The sequence below is a fragment of the Oncorhynchus kisutch genome, linkage group LG18 (assembly GCF_002021735.2).
Source record: "Oncorhynchus kisutch isolate 150728-3 linkage group LG18, Okis_V2, whole genome shotgun sequence".
NCBI classification, from domain to species: domain Eukaryota; kingdom Metazoa; phylum Chordata; class Actinopteri; order Salmoniformes; family Salmonidae; genus Oncorhynchus; species Oncorhynchus kisutch.
In genome coordinates this window covers 55,807,296-55,822,530 of record NC_034191.2, presented here as the reverse complement: position 1 = coordinate 55,822,530, position 15,235 = coordinate 55,807,296, and the positions used below count along the sequence as shown (strand labels likewise).

The 15,235-nt window shown below is 40.6% G+C and overlaps 1 protein-coding gene across 2 annotated transcripts in view; it reads right to left on the bottom strand.

Annotated features, from left to right (window-relative positions):
• LOC109909554 (cadherin-18) overlaps positions 1–15,235 on the bottom strand; it is a 363,038-nt gene that overhangs the window by 206,757 nt on the left and 141,046 nt on the right. The window contains exon 1 of one of the 2 annotated variants that reach the window (XM_020508571.2): positions 12,974–13,193. The exons of the other annotated variant lie outside the window; for it this stretch is intronic. The gene's annotated coding sequence lies outside the window, so the exon portion shown is untranslated. Of the gene's footprint in view, positions 1–12,973; positions 13,194–15,235 lie in introns of those variants that run through there. 2 annotated transcript variants of the gene reach the window in all.

Sequence of the window (15,235 nt, the reverse complement as noted above, 5' to 3'; positions counted from 1 at the left end):
ATCACGGCAACTGGTTTGATACATTATCTCCGAAGATAAATAATGAACTTACATTCAGTAATCTTGCTCTGATTTGTCCTCCTGAAGGTCCCTGAGATAAAAGTATTCAGTTTGTTTGATAAAAATCTATTTTTATGTTCAAATGTAGGAACTGGCTACTACAGTTCGACCCCACTGCTGTCTCTGGCTCCACACCCACCCCTCCCGGCCATCAAAATGTTTGAAAGTTAGTTTATAAGCTAACGATACATCATGAATGACATTCCTAGGAGTGTGTAAACTAAAATATTTTATTTCCATATAAATGTTTGTATGATCTCTGTAGTTATGTACTTGAAAATGTATTGACCAATTCAGCACAGTTGGGCAAACTCCTGGTAAAATATTGTGCAGTAATGTAATCCTTTACTCGATCAGTCTGAAACTTTGTACAAACACTGCTGCCATCTAGCGGCCAAACTCTAAATTAAACTTAGACTCCTATCTGAAAGTATGGCCTTTCTCTTGCATTTCAAAGATTGTGGAACATCAAAGTGTTTCCTTTCAAATTATATCAAGAATATGCATATCCTTGCTTCAGATCCTGAGCAACAGGCAGTTAGATTTGGGTTCCTCATTTTAGGTGAAAAATGAAAAAAGGAGTCAGATCCTTATTAATCAATAAGTGTCAGGCAACTGTGCTAGGGTAAAATTAGGCCTTAAAATAAAGCCTTACTAGACATCTAATGTATCTCAATAAACAGCTACATTTTAGTTGCATTCATCTTAAAACTCACTTGGTGAAGGCAACATGACTGAATTTTAACAAATTCAACAACCATGTCTTTGTTACTAACAAATATCGTCATGTGTGGTAACTCTAAAATTCACTGGAAAGGCAAGGCACACTGGGAAATAATATTGGAGGTGTGGCTTTCAGTTTGGCTTTTCAATTTTAGGCCACCTGTGAGTGGTAGTGTTGTACCAGTTTAACTGTTCTATGGTTGTTATTTTAAGTGTTCCCCCTGCCAGTTTTTGTAAATGCTCACATGAGATCATCGGACAATAAGGAATTGAGAATAATTATGTGATTCATGTGACCCTACACTAGCAACACTGTCTTGTCAAAATGCTTACATTTTTGTAATTTAGCAGATGCTTTTATCTAGAGTGACTTACAGGAGCAATTACAGTGACTTGCTTAATGGCACATCGATGGATTTGTTACCTAGTCGGCTCGGGGATTCAAACCAGCGACACTTTGGTTATTGGCCCAACGCTCTTAACCGCTAGGCTACCAGCCGACCAGTAATAATACTCTATGAGGTGAACATTAAAAGTGTCAATTCCCTAACACTGACAAAGTGTAACAGTATCAGCACCAAACACAGTGTTAATATAGCAGTTAAAAGTGTGGCCCATATGCAGTAATACTGCCCCAGTGTTTCATTTAACACTCTGAGTAATCACATTTCCATCCACAGTTTTTATGCAAGTAGTCATACCGTATAAAAAAAAATCATGACAACTATCATGGAAACAGGAAGTTTTGGTAAAATTGTATAAATGCCGACAGATCATTTGTTAGTTCGACATGGTGGGTTCTTTTTGTGTTGGTAAAATGTATTATGTGAGAAATGACAGTGGAAATGCCTTTATGCTCAAATACTGATATAATCACCATCATATCAAAGTCAACTTGGAGTCACGCAATTATATGTAGTGTGGTCCTCTCACTATGACTCGGGAAACCATGCAGTTTATTAGGCTAGATTAAATAAGTTGTGATCATCTTCACAGGGTGCTCCTGTCCAATAAATATCGATGACTGCCATTTGACAAGTAAGAATATTCTCGCTTTAATCCATAATAATATCATCACCATGTAGACTAGCCTACGCGCACAGAGTTCCCGCACTGCTAAAGTGCAGGTACTAAAACCAGAGTAGGCACATATACATATGCTAATTAATGCAACAGTTGTGACAAAATTATCAATAGAGTTGAAAATGCGATGCAAACACATTGAGCTTTCGATTGTTATTCTGGGTACATGAAAACGTAAGCAAAAAAAGTACATTTTGTGTTCACTGTCATCACGCACTGATTTTTATCGACAACAAGTCAGTCTGGTGGACACTGTTGGGAAAACGTGCATGTTTTCTTTATGCCTGTTTTATAATATTCTCAAGAATATCTGTTGCCGATTGGATGGAAACCTAGCTAGTGTTGATTCAACATTGGATTATTTCCTGTGTACATGCAGCCCTGGGAATCTTTTTTGTCTGGAAAGGTTGCATTTAAAGCTATGGAAGTTTGGCAGCCCCCCATTTTACACATGCTAAATAAACAGAGAACTGAGAATACCAGACATGCGTTCCAAATGGCACCCTTTTCCCTATATAGGGTATAGAGTGCCATTTGGGTATTATTGCTCTCCTCTCCTCAAAGGAGGTCTGGAGCTGTCTGCATTAGCATTTCATACAGAGACACTGAATGTCCTCCTGTTGCCAGGTGGATTCCCCCGTGAGAGGAGGTGGTAGAGAAAGGTGTTAGTTTTCACATAGCCCCTCGTCAAGCAGAGAGAGAGAGAGTGAGACACCGATAGAGATGGATAGACAGAGAGAGAGATGAGAAAGAGAGAGGAGAAACAAACAAATAAAGAGCTTCATGTAGGTCGGACTGATGAAGGCCAGTGCAGTAGCGAAATGCTAGGTGACAGGAGAAAGGAGTGGGGAGGGGTGAGGTGGAAAAAGGAGAATGTGGGGGAAGCAGTGAGACTGGACGAAGGAGATAGTGTGGAAGTATTGTGGTGGGTGGGGTGAGGGGAGTGGGTGAGGCAGGCTGGTGGGTGTGGTGAGGTGAGTGGGTAATGTGTGGACAGCGCACTACGGCTTCTCTCTCATCTAAGTTCTGTAAATCGATGGAGACGCCCTGCCTCTCTCTCTCTCTCTCTCTCTCTCTCTCTCTCTCTTTCTCACTCAGAGTGTTGGCATGGGCCAATTAGCATCTCTCTCACATTTCCCCGTCTCTGCATTGCACGTGAAGGGCACAGAGTCACAGGCAGGCCGCTCGGCACACTGTTTTATTATCAGTGAGATACATCAGGCATCCTCTCTCTGCACTCAACACACCACTGACTGACTGATACCCTTGTACTTGATGGATGACTCAAGGTCACTAATTAGTAAAGAACTCTCCTCACTTGCTTGTCTAGGTCTTAATTGAAAAGAACAACCAAAAACCTGTAGACACTAGGCCCTCCATGGAATGAGTTTGACATCCCTGGACGAGAACAAAAGTACATTTTGTGCGTAGCAAATGACACCCTATTGCCTATAGTGAATGGCGTTTGACCAGGGCCCATAAGGGACAGGGTGCCATTTGGGTAATGACCTAGTACAGCAGTTACACTACACAGTATATGCAAAAGTATGTGGACACCCCTTCAAATGAGTGGATTTGGCTATTTCAACCACACCCGTTGCTGATGGGTGTATAGAAATCGAGCACACATCCATGCAATGTCCAATGAAAAACATTGGCAGTAGACTGGTCTTACTGAAGGGCTCAGTGACTTTCAAAGTGGCACCGTCATAGGATGCCACCTTTCCAACAACTCAGTTTGTAAAATGTCTGCCCTTCTAGAGCTGCCCTGGTCAACTGTAAGTGCTGTTATTGTGAAGTGAAAACGTCTAGGAACAACAACGTCTTAGCCGCGAAGTGGTTGGCCACACAAGATCACAGAACGGGACCGCTGAATGCTGAAGCAGGTAGGATGTAAAAAACGTACATTCTTGGTTGCAACACATATTACCGAGTTCCAAATTCCCCCTGGAAGCAAGAACTTTTCGTCGGGAGCTTTATAGAATGCTATTCCATGGTCAAGCAGCCGCACACAAGCCAAAGATCACCATGGGCGATGCCAAGCGTCAGCTGGAGTGGTGTAAAGCTCACCGCCACTCTGGAGCATTGTAAACAGGTTCTCTAGAGTGATAAATCATGCTTCACCACCTGGCAATCCGACGGATGAATCTGGGTTTGGCGGATGCCAGGAGAGTACTACCTGCCCCAATGCATAGTGCCAACTGTAAAGTTTGGAGGAGGAGGAATAATGGTCTGGGGTTGTTTTTCATGGTTCGGCTAGTCCTCTTAGTTCCAGTGAAAGATAATCTCAACGCTACAAAATACAATGACATTCTAGACGATTCTGTGCTTCCAACTTTGTGTTAACCGTTTGGGGAAGGCCCTTTCTTGTTTCTAGTATGAGGGGGCCCGCAGAGACTGGCCTGCACAGAGCCCTGACCTCAACCCAATCAAACAACTTTGGAATGAATAGGAATGCCGGCTGCGAGCAAGGTCTTTTCGCCCAACATCAGTGCCCAACCTCACTAATGCTCTAGTGGCTGAATGGAAGCAAGTCCCCGCAGCAATGTTTCAACATCTAGTAGAAAGCCTTCCCAGAAGAGTGGACTCCATATTAATGCCCATGATTTTGGAATGAGATATGCGAGGTGTCCACATTCTTTTGGTCATTCAGTGTATTTCCCCCCCCAGTGTTTGGATGGAATCTAAAATCTCTGCTTGCTCGTTTATGGGAGTCCGTAGTTTATATAACAATCAATCTGAAGTTGAAAAATAGTGTCTGGCGCTGTACTATAATTGAAAGTTTACCCATATCTTAACACTGTCTAGACTGAATAGTATTGACTGTTTCTATTGACCCCCTGCAATAAAGGGATGGAGGAAATAGGGTTTAGATAGAACAAAACCAAGTAAATACTTCCTAGGTGTTCGCCAAGCCTTGAGTATGGATTGTAAGTCCCATATAAATCACACCTTTGCCCTTTAAAGTGGCAAGGAGGTATACCTACAGTGCTGTAGCGATTTTAGCACATGTCAACAGTGCAACTCCACTTGCGGATCTCAAACTCAGCCCATAGGCAGAGCTGCTAACCAAGTCTAAACTATAACTGATTTGAGGAGAAAGAGTAGGACCAGGAGGCAGCCCTTAGGTTCCCAGCAGTAGCTCCAGTAGGGATATTACATAATCACTATTCCTCTTAACAGCTCTTTAAAAAAGGAAGGGGAAAAAATGTAATATCTCCTAGCAAACACTCTCAAATGAAGGAGGAGAAAATCCTAGCAATCCTAAAATGCGAAATTAAATATTAACGCAACCTTTTGCCAATCATCTATTTATTTGCATTCTTTCCTCGAGTTTTATAATGTAGACCTTTACTGAAAACATTATTATAAAAAATATTGGGGGGCGGGAAATTATTTATAAATCATGCTCTGTTCACAAGGATGTTTTTTTTGTAAAGGTCCCCAAAAGTATGTAATTTTCTCTGCGGCCACAAATATGGAGTTTTCTAACTGACCCTCTAATGCCATTTTCATACCCCATGGAATAAGTAGAGATCACAGGTACTTTGCAAATGGAGGCTATATTCTCGTATATATTATGTATTTATCTCAGGAAGATAGTTCTTTGATTGCCCAGGTGACGGATCTCTGTAAAAGTTTAAAATAAATACTTGGCTATGTTTCAATGCAAATCTATAGGCCTACACATACTATTTCTGTTGGTTTGGCGACTAATATGTAGCGAGGGCCAGCTAAAGAGAGCATACAGGTCGCAGTGGTGGGTAGTATATGGGGCTTTGGTGAAAAAACGGATGGCACTGTGGTAGACTACATCCAATTTGCTGAGTAGAGTGTTGGAGGCTATTTTGTAAATGACATTGCCGAAGTCAAGGATCAGTAGGATAGTTAGTTTTACGAGGGTATGTTTGGCAGCATGAGTGAAGGAGGTTTTGTTGTGAAATAGGAAGCCGATTCTAGATTTAATTTTGGATTGGAGATGCTTAATGTGAGTCTGGAAGGAGAGTTTATTTATAGTTGTCCACATATTCTAAGTCTGAACCGTCCAGAGTAGTGATGCTAGACGGGTGGGTGGGTGTGGCAGCGATCGGTTGAAGAGCATGCATTTAGTTTTACTAGCATTTAAGAGAAGTTGGAGCCAACGGAAGAAGGGTTGTATGGCATTGAAGCTCGTTTGGAGGTTTGTTAACACAGTGTCCAAAGAAAGGCCAGATGTATACAGAATGGTGTCGTCTGCGTAGAGTTGGATCAGAGAATCACCAAAAGCAAGAGCGACATCATTGATATATACAGAGAAAAGAGTCGGCCCGAGAATTGAACCCTGTGGCACCCCCATAGAGACTGCCAGAGGTCAGGACAACAGGCCCTCCGATTTGACACACTGAACTCTATCTGAGAAGTAGTTGGTGAACCAGACGAGGCAGTCATTTGAGAAACCAAGGCTATTGAGTCTGTCGATAAGAATGTGGTGATTGACAGAGTCGAAAGCCTTGGCCAGGTCGATGAAGACGGCTGAACAGTACTGTCTTTTATGTTGGTAGGTTCATTTTCAAATATACATTTACATTTTGGTCATTTAGCAGACACTCTTATCTGGAGTGACTTGCTCAAATAAGGTAGAAAAACATATCACAGTCATAGCAAGTAAAAAGGTTTCTGTAACCGTTACTGAGCGTGTTGTTGGTATTCGTGCCGTCTACTTGCCAATGTATTTTAAAATACAAAAATACATTTATTTTAATTAAATACATTACGAAATCATTTCTTGTTTATTTTGATACATTGAGCTTTATGGTATTTTGTCATTCTTGCCCATCCCTGCTTTTGACCATTTTAAAAGAGTAGCTTTTTGGCACTCCTATTATTTTCCCTCTTTTCAATCTGCATCGCTGAAGCATTACAGATTGTGTGCTAGAAATGTAAAGGTAATTTCAGATTGACCTGACATATGCAGCGTTTACCGTGAATGCAGTCTCCTTGACTACGGGAATATGGTCTTTTATTGTCATTTGTGCTAAAAAGCTGAACTTCCGCGATACGGATTGAATAGAGCCCTAGGTTGAACCATATTTTGAGGCTGTACAGTGTGTTTGTTTACATTTACTTTGTTTACAAACATTGCAATAAAACAAGCTTATAATTTGGGTTCGGATGGGGTATGACAGTTAAACTAAGCTCATGAGACATATATATGTTATATTCTTCAAGAATCAACGGGTACATATCGTTCGTTTAGAAATCCAAATATGTATGGAGCAACTGCTGATTGCCCCTTTAATAAATACACCAAAACATAATCAGCCTTCATCACAGGGTTATCACTGACCTCTGGCATGCTGATTAAAATCATTAGGATGCCATTTGTTAGACTGTGACTGAAGGTGATCTGGAAATGGAAAAACATCATGATTTCACTGCCCCAGTTGTGTTTCTTATGGAGAGAAAAGGGGATGATAAAAATGAAGAAATTATGTAAGAAATCAATTTGTCAGCTCTTGCTGACTGACCATGCATTGTTCAGAAACAACCTTTGAATTCATTACTATTACATGAGAAACTGAAACTAGATAACCCAGAGCAGAACAAACTTATCTCAGTTTTACCACAAGTCCCTCCTACAGAGATATAGAGTGAAATGGGGACGAGAAACTCCATATTCTCTCTTCTTGTTAAATTGGTGTTTTGAAACCCACTCACTCACAAAGTAAGAAACCTCTAAACCAGTAGATGTACAGTACATGTCACAGCTGGAGAACAATAACAATATGCTTGTTCTAAGACTGTATGTTTGTAGGCTAAATGTGTCTATATCTTTGCAATTCTATTCAGGCTACATTTTGACTGCCTGCTCTGTGTCTCATCAGTGCTTGATGTTTAATTCCGTTAACTTTGATGTATAACTAGCATCATATTGACAGATATCAAATTTCAAATTGGCATGCCGTACAGTAAGAGGGGTTTACAGTGTTACAAAGCATTGATTATTATGATAAGCAAGAAACCAATTAATTTGATTATGGTTTCAAACAAGCCTGATAAATGCTTTGCTAACATTATACATTCTGAAGAGACAAACAAACAATGAACACCAATATTTAGCAACATATATCATCTTCAAGTTCTACTGCGCAACAAGTAAGAGGAAAGAGCATGCTCACACTGGAGACGCTATTAGCATAACTGTACCCAATTTATGGATTACATTTTTTTTCCTCATCAATCTACACACAATACCCCATAATGACAAAGCAAAAAAGGTTTTTAGAAATGTTTGCAAATTTATCAAAAAAGAAAACAGAAATGCCTTATTTGTAAAAGTATTTGCTGTGAGACTCGAAATTGAGCTCAAGTCCATCCTATTTCCACTGATCATACTTGAGTTGTTTTGACAACTTGATTGGAGTCCACCTGTGGTAAATTCAATTGATTGGAAATTATTTGGAAAGGCCTGTCTATATATGTTCCACAGTTGACAGTGCATGTCAGAGCATAAACCAAGCCATGAGGTTGAGAGATTGTCTGTAGAGCGCCGAAATAATCCGAAAGAATCAAAAAGAAGAGATTCTGCAGTTTCTAAATCACCCATCCTTGCCAAACAACTCATAAATGTACCCCTTGAGCTCTATTTCAAATAACATGCACTCTCCGCGTACATTGGCAACACTCAAAGCACAGTGACATATTTCAAATCAAAATAGGCCATTCTGTTCTTTTGAAATGCATTTTCAGAAATTCCTAACGTTCCTTAAATACCTTAATGAATTAATAATGAATGATCTTTGTGATGGTGTTTAATTCATGGGTTTTAACACTTTAAATTGTGATGTTTTAGTGATTTTTCATGTGTACGTACTGATACATTAACTAATAAAAATGCCATTGTGTTAATTGAAATACATTTTCTTTGGTATTCTAAATGTTACCTTCATAAACAGAAATCAAATGATTAGTCTTCCGATAGCATATATGAAATGTAATTATTAGACTGTTAGAATGTTGACGTTCAAAAGAAGCGTCATTTGCCCGACGGGGGGTCCAACAAGGCTTTTCTAGTGTTAAGTGCCACGGCATATTATTTGAAACCTTGGGTTGAGTGGTTTTTAAAATCTATTTCTAACCTAAGTATAGCTTAGTACTTGTTTTGTCTGGCAAGGTTGGAGAGGTTGGTGAGTGTTAGCGACAAGGACAAAGTACAAACCGTTCTGTCTTCACTGTCGTACAAGTATTGTGCACTTATTATTTCAATTTATCATCCAACACAGCCATTTCTCAACATACCAACCTTCCAAAAACATGATGCCTTAAGTTTATGCTTAAACTTTCACTCCAATTAAACTGTTATATTCAATTTGTCTGTAGCCAAAGCTGTATGCTTTCAATAGCATTCTACAAACACTGTCTGCGTTATGCATCAATAAGATCTGTTGTTTGAACTGACATCACGTCAAGCAACAAAGGCTGGATGATGGCCTCTGAAAACACTGTATGGGTACGAAATGACAATCTATTTCCTTTGTAGTGCACTACCCATAGGGCTCTTGTCAATGAATGCACTATAGGGATGGGGTGCCATTTGGGGCACAAACACTGCTTGGCAACGATGGTGGAAATGGTTGCCTGATTCATTGTTTTAATGACACTTTGATGAGGCTGTTTGAATAGTAAATACTTGTGTTTCCATTGTTTGACTAATTTCCTCAAAAAGCTAGGGAGGGATTAAATATGCCGTAGGAAGTGCTCCAGTGATGACTGATTCTTCAGTTTGGCTGAAGTGACTACTATGAGTCACATACGATCCGTATCAGGCCAGTATCACAGGATTGATCCTGGTCAACATCCACAAGCTACCTAGAGGTTACTGTAAAATGTCTCATGAGGAGAGACAAATGATGGAATCCAGATTCTGTCCAGACACTTTCAAATGCCACTTAGGTATGATATTTTAGGGGATGTCAGATGAGTCTTCCTTAAAGTGCATACTTTAACTATGTATTCAGATAAGGAATTATTAAAAACAATCAAAATATTTTCTAAAAGTATGGACCAGGTGCTATAATATCAATCTATACAAACAATATGGTTGGTATGACCTTCAATTCAATACAGTATCAGAGAAAAGCTTTGGATCGTGCTTCAGTCTTTATAATAATTTAATAATAATAATTGATTGGATTTTTATAGTGCTTTTTTCACTTAGGTGCTCAAAGCCCTTTAGGGTGAAACTCACCTCATCCACCAACATAGTGTAGTACCCACTTGGGTGACGCACGGCAACCATTTGTGCCATTGAGTTTCAGCTATGCCTCTAGAGAAAGCAAGCTTGAGCCATTAAAAGACATAATGGTAACTGCGGACACCAGTTCATTGCCCGGTCTACACCAATGACAATCACATTGATGCCAAGGTCTGTGCTTCAAACAAATAATTAAAAGACATGTTCTGGTACTTCAGCAACTAAGAAAGTATTTTTTAAACCTCCCGCTTTGGGCTGGATGTGTCAATGTGTAGTTCATGCATAATCTCTTATCAGAATTACTGTTTTACCTCAATTAGCCACGAAATCCCTAGTTTGAATGCATCTGTTTTCTTGCAGCTGTGCTGCGCCATTTTCCCAACATTTCTCCCCACGTGGGCTGGCCCCTTAGCAATTTGAGTTCTAGCCAAAGAGGCCTGCCCAGCATTATCCAATGAGGTTGCAAGGCTGTCCCAATGGCTCAGTGGACACAGCAGAGAAAAAGAGTAAGAGCAATGACATGGTGCATATATGTGACGTAGTATACAATTTTCGGGAACCACTTAGAACTACTGGCTAAAATGTACAGTATACACAAATATCGGAGAATCTCTTTAAAAAGAGCCACTGATCTAGGCTGAATGAAGAGATGGGGATAATTCTGCCTTCAAGTCAGACTTTCATCCATGTTCAGTGTTCTTATTTTCTGAAGAAAAGGTCTAGATCCCCTGAAGCTAGTTTAGAGACATCATGAAAAGTCATGGAGTGATTGCTATTATCCCTTATGGGCTGTTTTCTGGACACAGATTAAACCCATTGTACTGGATTAAGAATAATGCTCAATGGAGATTCTTAATTTCAAGTGTTTTGTAGACAAGCACTAGGCTTAATCTGTGTCCAGGACACTGGCAATGGATGTCCAGGTTTCATCAAGGAATATATTGGTTGATTTCTGATGGGAGCCACTACAGAATACTCCTAAAGCCATGCCACCTGCACCAGCCAAAATTCTCACCAAAGTTGACGGCATTTAAATGCGGTTGATTGAACGTCAGCCCAGGTAATGCAGTGAAATGTCTCCACAATAGCGGGCTGGAACTCTCTAATCAGAACAGAAAATATATTCAGTTCTTAATGCAAATAATTATGGCAATACTCTGACTTGTGTATGGTACAGCGGCTTGACATACTGTACAGTATATGCATTATTATGCTGTGCAAGGATTTGATGTTCAAAAGCTGTTGTCAAAGCACAAGAGAACCTATAACGATACAAAAACAACAACAGTGCTTCCATAAATTCTCTCACACTCCAACCATTTTACCGTCACCCCTCACTCTGCTGAGCACACCTTCCTAGACAGAGATTTACAATCACGATATCAACAGTGCAAAACTGAGCAGAGTCTAACGAGGTACAACTACCTACCTTACACTGGGGGGGAAAAAGGTTCTTAAATGGTTCTTCCTCAGCTCTTAAGGTTTTTTGGAGAACTCTAGCCTGATAAAGAACCTTTGAGTTATGTGTGAGGTTCTTCACATGGCATCTACAGTTCTTCAGAATTCTAAAAGGTTCTTGAAATGTATGGAAGCATGCAGATGTGTCAATTTCATAGCACACAGCAAATTGGTCAGGGTTAAGTAGGGTTCATTTTTTGTGTAACATTTATAGTGTTGATTCAAGAGTTAAATTAACACTAACGAGTTTAATTAACACTCAATTGTGTAACTGTAAACGAACCCCAGTGTTGGTGTTAATAACCAGAGTTTAACCACGCCCATCATTATCATATTTCCCAGCATGCTCTATTATAGTTATATTTCTTTGAATTGCTTCTTTTAATATCTCTTTTTTTACTTGTATATTGATTGATTATTACATTTGAAGCTGCTCAAATATGAATAACATATTTCAAAAAATATTCCAATCGATGACTTGGACTTATTGCACCCATTACAGAATTGGTTGTTCCAGTTTACCTGTTTAGGGTAGTATCACATTGTAGGCTTCTCAACCTTGGCAGTCAATATGAATGTAGGTTGAGTGTGGAGAGAAATTCCAAATGTTGGATATCCCCACTCCGGCTGGATTCCAATAGGAATTACACATCACTTTGCAAACCAGCATAATGTCATTTGCAGGCCTGATGTGTCCCATAAACTTTGAGCCCTACAGCAGGTCTAATCAATTCCGGACCTGGAGGGATGAAGCATTTCTGGTCTTAGATTTTTTTGTATGCTTCTTCAAATAACCACCACATTTATGGTTCTTAGGAAACCCTAAAATGGTTCCTTTATGGCATTGCTCTCAAGAACCTTATTTGGTTCCAACTTGCACCTTTATTTATAAGAGTTGTGTTTCTAAAGCATTCCAACATAAGGGCATGCCTGCCTCTCTTTTGAAATTATATTTCAGAGTGGGAGATGGAATCTGATACGGAGAAAGACCTCTGCTAATAAAAGGATAAGAAATCAATGAGTGGAGTCCCGTTTCCTGCAGCGCATTTATATTTGTGTCTGAAGCTACTGCTACAGTGGCGCTGCTCATGCATCAGCTATCCTAACTCACACTCACTATCACACCCCTACAGCAGCTGTAGCAGCGGCAGAAGCAGCAGTCCATAACTCCAGCGAGGGAGAGAGAGGGAGGCTTACAACGTACACACCACAGGAGACAGAGGCAGAGCCAACGAGCTGCAAGTGCACTCATTAGTACCGAAAAATAACCTGTGATAAACCCCCTCGCTCCGTTTCTTTGTCTCTCTCACACATACACATACACAGAGAGAGAGAGAGAGAGAGACATTCAAACACTCACGCACATATTCTGTAGAAACAGCTCAAAGCACAAATGGTACTTTAATTTTTCCATACCTGGTGGGACTTCCTTTGACAGGCATGACAGCTGAGAGTTCGTGAGGATGAGTGAGAAGGACTTTCTGTGCTTGCCTCACCATTTTCTCTCTTTCTCTCGCTCCCTCTTTCCCTTTTTCTCTACCACCGTCTGTCTCTCTGGGGCAGTGCTTAGTGCTCGGCTAGCGGAGAGCCCACTTTCTTTCTCTCTCTCTCCCTCTTTCTCTCACTGTGGGTGTGAGCAGAGGATTGAAGGAGTGTGTGTGTGAATGGTATAAGCCATCGTCCAATCCAGCCTGACTACTGCTCTATGGCTGCAGCAGCTCCAGGAGGAGGAGATCTCTGATTGGTCGGTTTAGAGCTGAGTGCATGTCTGTCAGGCTTGCACCACCCTCTTCGTCTTTCACACTACCCTCCTATTTTTTCTCTCTCTCTCTCTCTCTCTCTCTCTCTCTCTCTCATCCCTCTGTCTTTCTCTATATGTTAACCTTCATTTTCATCCACATATTTCTCCCTATTTCTCCATCCCTCAGTCATACGTGTCTCCCTGTATTCTTGCTCTCCTTCTCATGCAAGTGCGCGCACACACACACGCACACACTCTCCCTCTCTCAGGTACCCTAGGGCTTTTACTCTCTCTGGCTCCAAAGGGAAACTTAATGAATAATAAACAGAGGAGTGAAAGGGGAGAGTTGGGGGTGGAGGTAGAGGAGCGGGCAGTGGGAGAGAGGAGAGAGAGAGAAAGAGGTCCTTCAGGGCCATGGCACATTGGAGAGATGCAGAGAGGGCTACTTTGAGGTGTTCACCCATCAAGTCGACAAGAAGAGAGGAAGAGAATAGAAGACGTGGCAAAGTGGAAGAGGACAGGGGACAGGGGATAGAGGGATGAGGTGAAGGGGTGGAGGTGTCTAAATAAAGAGGGCGCTTGGTGAAGAGACAGATTACACTCCAGAGACAAGGAGGGAGGCTTGGGTTGAGAATAGAGGCAGGGGGAGAAATGGATGTTGAAAGAAAGGGGGACTCACTAGAAGACGTCACAGGAACAGCCTCTCCTCAACAATGTGGTCCATCTCCTTCATCTATCATCCAGACCCAGTTCTCTCAGACAGACCAGAAGTGTTTCTCATTTACTAAAGAGTTTAATCTGCATACTACTAGTTAAACATTTCTGAAACGTAGGATATATGTTTGAAAAGAAACAGTACATCAGAGGTTTTCAAAACTATTTTTAGATTAACCGCGTTACAGAGTATATTAAATGGTTTGGTTGTTTTGGAGGATTTCGGCAATTTTTGACTCGAATCCATTCGGCATTCATATGATACATGCATCTAATGACTGGGTGGGCTATAATATAAACAAAATTGTGGTTATTGGTGGTTTATTGATGTGGGTTAGTTAGACACCTAGTTGCAGTCATACATGAATGTTAACCACTTAGCATTTCCTTACAGACACCACACCAGTGTCTAAACATGGCCATTTTGTTTTCCAAATAAATCGAATTACAAACTCTCACTTTGTTCAAACCAAGGGCATCCACCTCACTGCCTGTTCATTGGGCTTTAAGAGGTTAGCCCTGACCATTGACTTCAAAGCTGGTCTGCCATTTTGTTAGCTCAAACACTGAGTGAGCGAGTGTGACCATGGATTCATGTAGTGTGAGATGGTTGTGTGTTGCTGTGGTTGGTCCCCTCCATAAGAAACACTTGTGTCAATTAATCACAGCTAAGCAGAACAGAGAGATTATGCAGTCGACTGAATCTCATTTCAAGCTGATGGTTTGTGGTATAGGTGGGTGTGTGCGTGGGACATGCTGGGGACACAGACAAATGGCCAACTCTGTGGGCTCCAGCATCAGTGGAGCTATAGGGAGACACATTACCGGGCTGGAATAAAGAATGTGTCTTCCTCCCATAACTTGTCTAATTTATGTGGTGCTGGACAAGTATCAAGGTTACATTGCATGTTTCCATTAAAAAGCGATACACCATTGTTTCACTGCAGCAATGGAGGAAATACAGTAAATAATTTTACCCTTGGGCAAATTATCCAACAAATGAGAAGAAATAGCTACCAGACTATTCTACAGAAATACAGTGTATTCGTAAAGTATTCAGACTAATTCACTGTTTCCACATGTTGTTACGTTACAGCCTTTATCATTCTACACACAATACCCCATAATGACAAAGCAAAAACATGTTTTCAAATTATTCTTTTTTTGCAAAAAATAAACCAAATATTTACGGAAATATCACATAAGTATTAAGACCCTTTACT